Source organism: Choloepus didactylus, chromosome 8, assembly GCF_015220235.1.
Source record: "Choloepus didactylus isolate mChoDid1 chromosome 8, mChoDid1.pri, whole genome shotgun sequence".
Taxonomy (NCBI): Eukaryota; Metazoa; Chordata; class Mammalia; order Pilosa; family Megalonychidae; genus Choloepus; species Choloepus didactylus.
In genome coordinates, this window is record NC_051314.1 from 48,545,828 (window position 1) to 48,554,195 (window position 8,368).

Genomic DNA, 8,368 nt, shown 5'->3' on the forward strand with positions numbered 1-8,368 from the left:
GGAGAAAACTGTGGGTTGTTTTTTTTTTGTTGTTGTTCCGTTTTGTTTTGTTTTGCTTTTTGTTTCATTTAGTTTTGGTTTTTTTGTGTGTGTGTTTTTTTTTGTGTATGGGGGGGAGGTCTCTCAATAAAAAGCAATCTGCATCATGACTGCGAACTCTCCGCAGTCCCTGGACTGGCTGAAGGAACTGGAGATCATGAACATCATGCGCTTCTACAGGAACGAGCGGGTCCTGGACCACTTGGCCGGCTCTACACTGCGTGCGCCCAGGAGGAGATGGAGGAGTACCACAACTATGACAAAGCCCGCGGTGCGCTAACCGAGGCCTAGGCGTGTCTGTCCAAGGGAAAGGCAAAGAGCCAGCTGGACCAGGAGGAGAAGCCGGGCTGCTGCAGAGCAAAATGACGCTGGTGAAGCGGTTCATCAAGTCCCGCAGTTTTTCAAAAGAAGACTTCCAACGCCATTTTGGACAGTGTGATACGAGTGGGGCTCCTTTGAAGTGCTTGAGTCACCTGGATACGCAGATTCTGAAAAACCTCTAACAAATGCTGACTGAACGTGGTGGAAGCAGCACCGGGAGCATCCTGTAAAGAAGGGCCGACAGGGGGCGGGCTGGCAGGACCTAGCCGCACTGGAGAGGCGCGCGAGGGAGCGGAGGGGCGAGGACAGGGCTCCCAGAGGACAGAGACAGGCGGATCTGGTATGGGGTGGGGAAGGGCTGACCAGAGAGAGAGATGAGCGTCCGAGGGGAGCGTTCAGGGTCTCCGGCGGGGGGTGGGCAGCCGGCGACCCTGGAGGCCTAAAGATCGGTTTCCGGCTGCAGCATAGGTGAGGCGGCGGGTGCTCCTGGAAGCGGGCGGGAGCTGAGTGCCGCCCGGACGCTGCCGGTTGTGCCCGGTGACAGGGGGAGCCGAGAAGGCCGCGAGAGCCCCGGGGTTGACTGAGTACACCTGCAGCCCTTCGCGTCCCTGCACAGGATCCCCGTCCGCTCGGGTCCCGCCCGGCCTCAGCAATCCCTTTGCTCCTGTCAGAAACCCCCATGTTGCCCAGGCCTGTCCTTTCGGGGGCTCTCCCTGATCTGCTCATCGCGCGCTCCCTCCCCCATGCCCCCTTGCTCTCCCTCCAGCTAGTAGGTCCCCTGCAGCGGCCAAGCGAGGGAAAAAAAAAGAAGGAAAGAGAGTAGATGGCTATTTCTGAAAGGGTAAAATGCTATACTTCTGTTATTTCAGGTCATATCTACATAAAGTGAAATGAAGATTTAATCAGTTAGTAGTGAACAGAGAAAAGAACCACTGTATAATCAAAGTTTATGACTAGATTGTCAGGACAGATTGGATATTAATGTTCCACCTAATAATTAACTTTTTTTTTTTTAACTATAAGGCAACTTCATTAATCTTCCGCTTTAAAAGCATTTAACTATGCCACAGATATAGTTACATTGCACACTAAATTTTATCTTAGCTCCCAGTTACCTCTTCTTTTTTCTTCTAAATTACATTTTTTTCCTATCTCCCTCACATTAAGAGTTTTGCAATTTAAACAAATAATGTAGAAAATCAGCAATTTAATTTAGGTTGAAATAATGTTTTCATCTGACTTAGTTAATAAGACACAATTTTTCCTTTTCTAAGATACTCTCTAACGATACTGTCTAAGTAAATAATTGTTAAAGATAACAATATTAATGGAAATATGGGTCCATTTTTTTCTTCCAATAGAAGAAAAAAGAAAACTTAATTTTATGGCATTTGCAGAGTCTTACAGCAGAAAATAACTGGGTAATCAGTTTAGAGATCACATGCAGAATTATAGTATTTGTTTCATTACATTCCATATCTTGAATTGATGGAATGAGCTGTTTGGGAAAGAGCTGCGTTTCAAAACTACAGTGAAATTTTTTCATCAAAGTCAGTATCTCTAAAAATTTTTGCAGAATGAATGAAATTGTATGCTTTTCAATGATGACCTCCAAAGTTCTCAACATTTTTCACTGTGAAGTACAAAGTAGTTACTATAAAATGAACTTGTATCAGGCTTTCCACTGTTTTCTTCAAATGGTGGACTGATTTCTCATATTTGGATTTCATTGCCTGACCTAAAATTGCCTCACAGATTGTGATACGTCTCTCTATGCTTCTTCTAGCAATTGTTTCCCAGAGAATGTGACTTACAAGTTACTTGCTAAATAGTTTGTGTAGGATCAGTAGGCAATAGTGAACCTAAGAATAAAATGCATGGTATATAATGAAATATTGATAACCTTCAAGAAATAAGTAACACTGTATCTAACAATGTTCATTAAACCCTTGTGATAAAAATGGCCTAATATTCATAGACATTCATAATTCTAATATTGTATAAAAATGTTACCCAAACCTATGGAAAATATTAGTGTGTTTATTATTGACATAAGAAAACATCAAGAATATGCTGTAAGTGGGAAACCAGCTATAGTGGTTTGAATTGTGTACCCCAAAAAGATATGTTCAAGTCCTACCCCCAGGTACCTGTGACTGTGCAGATGTCATTAGTTAGGATGAGGTCACATTGGAATAGGATGGGAACTAATCTAATATTACTGGTGTCCTTAAAAGAACAGGGAATTTCCTATTTAGAGACACACAGATTCACAGGGAAGACTGCCATTGTGAAGATGGAAGCAGAAACTTGGTTTAAGCTACCACAAGCCAAGGAACACCTGGGACCACCAGGAGCTTGAGGAGGCAACGAAGGATTCTTCCCTACAGCCTTCAGAGGGAGCATGGCGCTACAACACCTTAATATCAGATTTCTATCCTCCAGGAAGGTGAGAGAATAAATTTGTTGTTTTAAGCCACTCAATTTGTGGTGATTTGTGATGGCAATCTTAGGAAGCTAACATACCAGCTTTACCTGAGACAGCGAAGGAAAAACTTCTGCCTTCTCTGCTTCAACTCTTCTGTTACTTCCTACATTTAGAACAGGGATCACAAAGTTAAACACCCAAGGGAATTGTGCTGTTACATGAATGGGTAAAGATGGCAGGATATCAGGCAATAAGTGTGCTTACGAATACCATGCATGGTATTTGTCTAGTTTCTGTCTTGTTTCATTACTGCTTATAACAAACAGGCTGAACATGTTATACCTTGTTTTGAACTAGATCTTGATTAAGACTAATTTGTGCACCTTGTATTAGACCAGATCTGTATTATGTCTAACCTGTAGCATGCGCTGTCTCTTCAGTCTCCAATAACTCAAGAACATCTTGCTCTCCACTATATTTATCTTCTAAATAACTGAACTGAACAGGTTATCTTTCTGTTTAAAGTGTTCTTTGTCTTCCCTTGTTATTTGATGCAAACACTTCACTTTCCAATACTGTCTTCGACTTCTCCCCTCACTTCAGCACCCTGTACTGTGACCACACTGAATATTTCACTGTGCCCCTTCAGTCCTTCAAGACTTTCAAGACCGATGACCACTCTTCATCCCCAAGAACTTATATCTTCCCTGACTCTTCCCTTTAACATCAGCTGCTTTTCCTCAAGGGCTCTGGTTCTACCTATACACATACCACTTCTCATATGGTATTGTAATTTTCAGTAAATGCATGTATGTTTCTGCTACTTGACTCTCGGGGCAAGGAAAAATTCTTATTTACTTTTGCATCAAAAACCTAGTAAAAGAGGTTTTCAATTAATGTGTATGCATGTGTATCTTAGTAGAAATAAAAGAATAAATAGAATGAGTAGTAGAAATCAGTAGTGTGGTAAAACTAAAAATCTGATATGTACACATCAAAATATGGTATATGTTACCTATAGTTTTTCATGCAGTGAACATTGCTTTCAATGACTGTGAGAGATAAGACAACAAATGCAATAGAAATTTTCAAAGTAAATATTTCCTCTCTTTTCATATTAACTGAGATTAGTCTGTATACAATTCATGTATTTACCATTGTTTCTCAGCCTTGAACTAAGTAGCTTCCATGTCTGTGGCTCTCTTTTGATTTGCTGCTTTCCTATAGAGTTTTTGTCTGCTTTTCATTCAAGCAACAGAGGAACCATCCTTGAAATTTGAATGTTTTTAAAGTAGGTGGAACTGTTTAGCCATCTGCTTCTGAGATAATGGACTTTTCTATGACATCCTGTACCTTTGTCTCAGTCAGACCTCAAGAGACAGAATGGAAAAAGCACAATAAAATTCCTTTTGAGCTGTGTGTATGTTTGTGTGTGTGTTTAAACAGTATGGGCCACAGCTAGCAATTTGAAGATTCAAGGTGCTGTGTTCTAGAACATATATTATTACCTATGTCTCCATAAAAAAACTCTCCATTTTTCTTTATTAGACATGGAATTTTACCAGTGTCTATCTTTATGATGATTCTTCTTTATTATTGTAATATTCTCTTAATAGGCTTCCATTAAAATTGATTCTAAGGAATGACAATGAGCACAGTCATCATCTATTTTTTTAAAATAAAGACAATGATGTATATCTAGGGTATAGCATAAAGCTTTCTTTTTCTCTTTATTTTTTTGTGTACTGATTTTGTATACTGATCTCTTTAAAAATGTTACTCAAGTTATTAAATCACATTTTTTTAGTAAGAAATGTTTACACTAAGACTTAATTATTTAATATTTCTCTTTTTGCTTTCTTTCTTTAGTTCACTACAAAGGTATAAAACTGTTCTCTGTGGTTTCTGTGTTCATCAGAAAGAGTTCAGGTTATCAATTCAGGCTTTGGTATCAGATCAAATTTGAATAACAGCTCTGCCAATTGCTATCTCTACCTTCATTAAGATACTTAACCTTTTAAGCCTTAGAGAAAATGGGAATAATACTACAGTTGTGATGGTGAAATAAGATAATGCATGTAAAATAGGTTGCAAAATATCTAGCACAGAGTAAACATTTAATAAATGTTAGCTACTGTTTGACATTTTTTCAGTGTCCATTTTGATTAACACCTTTGCTGTCTAACTTCCACCTACATAACTTCATTTCTAACAATTTCTGCCTGTAACTATACCCATTCATTAATTCATTCAATAAGATCTACAGTTATAGTGACTGGAGATACAGCAATGTATAAACAGACAAAAATCCTAGTCCTTATAAAGCTTGCTTATGAGTCGGGGTAGACAGACAATACACAAAAAATAAGTAAATTATGTTTTATTTTAGGTGATGATAATGCCGTGGAGAAAATAAAGCAAGAATGTGGTATAGATAATTAGGAAGCAGTGGTGAAGTTTTAAATAAGGTAACTGGGGAATCCCCTACTTAGTAAGTAATATTTGAGCAAAAACAAAAATAGGTGAGAAAATTCTTGGGATAGTATCTTAGGAAAGAACATTTCCAGTACAGGGAAAATGCCTACTATGTGCAATGGATAAAATAAGACTACAGATCAGATCCACTGTGATGACACAGGCATTATCATTCTTTTGGTTTTCCTCATGTCAGTGGAGGTGTCGAGTCCTCAAAAATTAAACCCTTTTCAGTGTGTGTGTCTGTTCACACTAAAAATGGGAAAAGGAGCATGAGGAGTTACCCAGATGGATCACCTGAGTTACATACATATTCCTTCTTGTCCTTATTGTGTAAAAGCAGCCTTACCTCATTCTGCTGATCAAGGTCTTTACCCTTGATGTGGCTCCTCTTCTTGTTAGGTGGTCCCTGGACACAGGAAATCTAAAGCTCTGGTAGTAGCCATAGCCTATAGTCATAGATCCCTTATGGTATCTTCTGTCAAGAGTGTGTCCCCTTTGGGAATCAGGCCCACCAGCACTTAATATCCAGAGTGGTGGGGAGAGGAAGCACAAAATCCTCCATGAGGTCTTTGGTAGTAATGGCAAGTATGGTCTGTCCTGATTCTGTCCCTTCCTATTGTGGGTACAACACCATCTAGTGATCTCTGATTTAATGAATATACTATGTCTTGAAGGATGAGTCATAGTCCTTTCAGAGTGCTGCCTTCATTTACACCTTTAGAAGACTGTTACAGCATTGTATGTGGCTGACTGTTGCTGGATGATGTGGTACAAGATTTGGTCAGTGGATCCCATTGTCATGGGCTCACTCTCATACCTCCTCCCCTGTGAAGTGGGTCCCCTGGTCAGATGCTTTATTGTGCAGAAACACATGCCTGTGGATTATGTATTCCATAAACCCCCATAGAGTAGTGTTGACTGAGTGCGGAAAGAGAACTCTACCTCATAGTAAATCCACCTCATAGTGAGGAAGAACAACTGGCTCTTCCAGATTGGAAGGAAGCTGATGTAAATAATTTGCCACCAACTAGCCAGACAGTGTTGGTCTCTGCCATTGACAAGTTGGGCAATCAGAGGCAGCAGTAGGTAGATGGTAGACTTGCCATGGGAAGTGGAGTTCACAGTGTTGTGAACTCTTCATCCAGGCCACTGTGGCCACTAGAGTCCAGCTCAGGCTTGATCTCATATGTATTATTTTCATCTTATGATAAACTGCTTCTAGGCATGTTCATATTTATGACATGGAAGGCCTGAAAGAATCTAGCTCATAATGAGGAGTTCTGGCCCCATATTCACTTGGAGTCCTACTGGTCAAACATTCTGTTTCTATCAGATCCAATAACACACAAAGAGCTGCTGCTTAAAAGAGATATAATTCTCTTCCATGGATACTTAGCCTTGTTCCAGAATCTCAGTAGTCTGCATTGTGACTCTCCCCCAGGAACTTTTCATAGGTTTCATTCACAGTGCATCTTTTCCCACCACTGACACCTTTAATACAATAAAGTCTGCCACAGATTACATGATCCAAGCAGCAGGGTGATAGAACCAAGGCCTGGACTTCCAACAGCAACCTTTCCTGCTCTAGATGCTACTCAAAGGTCTTGACAGCCTTATGTTTCAACCAGTATATGGGCCAGAGCAAAATTCCTAGCTGTGGAATGTATAGTCTCCAAAAAACAAACAGGTCTACCAGGTGTTTTGCTTCACTCTTCGTGGTAAAGAATGCAAACTGCAGCCATTTTTCTTTTAATTTGTAGGGAACCCAACACACTTCTGACTACTAGATCCCTAAAAACATCACTGAACTCTCTGGTCCCTGAATCTTCCTGGGAGCACATATGTCATACCAAAACTTTCAGCATACTAGCAACCTCTTGCTCATCCTAGCCAATCAACAAGATGTCCATAAATGTATTGGATGAGTGGAATGTTGTATGGAATATCCAAGCAGTACAGATTTCTTCAGACTGTATTATGACAGAGGATGGGGGAGTTAATGTAGCACTGAGGCAAAAGTGTAAATGAAAATCTTTGTCCATTCCATGTGATGGCAACTGTTTCTTATCCTATTTTCCAGTCAGAATGGCAAAGAACACATTCACCAAATTAATGGCCACAAGCTATATATCTGAGGCCTTAATTATCTGCCCTAGCTGCAAGCTACGTCCAGAAAAGCAGAGTTATCTGGGCTGCTACTTTGTCAAGTCTGAGGTAGACTTACGGCCGTTCTCCAGGATCCATCCTGATTCTTCAGGGGCCAAATTGAATGGTGAAAATGATTCACAACCCTTGAATCCTTCAATCTTTAATGATAGTGCTAATATCTGCCATAATCCCTACTATATGATGTTGCTTTTTTATTTACTATCTTGGCTAGGGAGTGGCGGGTGGGCAGTTTCAGAGATTTCCATTTGGTCTTTCCCACTTCGATAGCTCTTACTCTGCAGACAAGGGATCCCTATTGCCAAATATATTAGTGGGGAAGTGACCTCTGAGTTGAGTACCTGGGCCTAGTGGGTGCTGTGAATTGGACTTTGGCCCAAACTTCATGTACTACCTGCTCCCCATAGATTTCCACTCGAACAAGGTGTTCTGATTTGCTAATGCTGCCATTATGCAAAATACCAGAAATGTATTGGCTTTTATAAAGGGGTTTTTTTTGGTTACAGAGTTACAGTCTGAAGGTCGTGAAAATGTCCAAATGTAGGCATCAACACAAGTATACCTTCACTGAAGGAAGGCCAATGGCATCCGGAAAACCTCTGTTAGCTGGGAAGGCATGTGGCTGGTGTCTGCTGATCTCAGGTTGTGTTCCAGCTCCACTCTCAGTTCCTGTGCATTCTTCAAAGTGTCTCTCTCAGCTGCAGCACTTCCTTCTGTCTTTGAACTCTTTTATAGGACTCCAGTGATTCAATTAAGACCCACCCTGAATGGGTGGGGTAACACCTCCATGGAAATTATCCAAACAAAGGTCTCACCCACAGCTGATTGATTCACATCTCCATGGAAATAATTAAAGGATTCCAACCTAATCAACACTAATATGTCTGTCCCTGCAAGATTTCATTAAAGAACATGGCATTTTGGGGAACATAATAC

At 40.5% G+C, this 8,368-nt stretch overlaps 1 long non-coding RNA gene across 1 annotated transcript; it reads left to right on the forward strand.

Annotated features, from left to right (window-relative positions):
• The first annotated feature begins 378 nt into the window (after nucleotides 1-378).
• Nucleotides 379-3,618, forward strand: LOC119543440. The gene is made up of 3 exons (XR_005218582.1): nucleotides 379-700; nucleotides 2,598-2,809; nucleotides 3,392-3,618. It is a non-coding gene; the product is annotated as an uncharacterized LOC119543440 (long non-coding RNA).
• The last annotated feature ends 4,750 nt before the right edge of the window (nucleotides 3,619-8,368 follow it).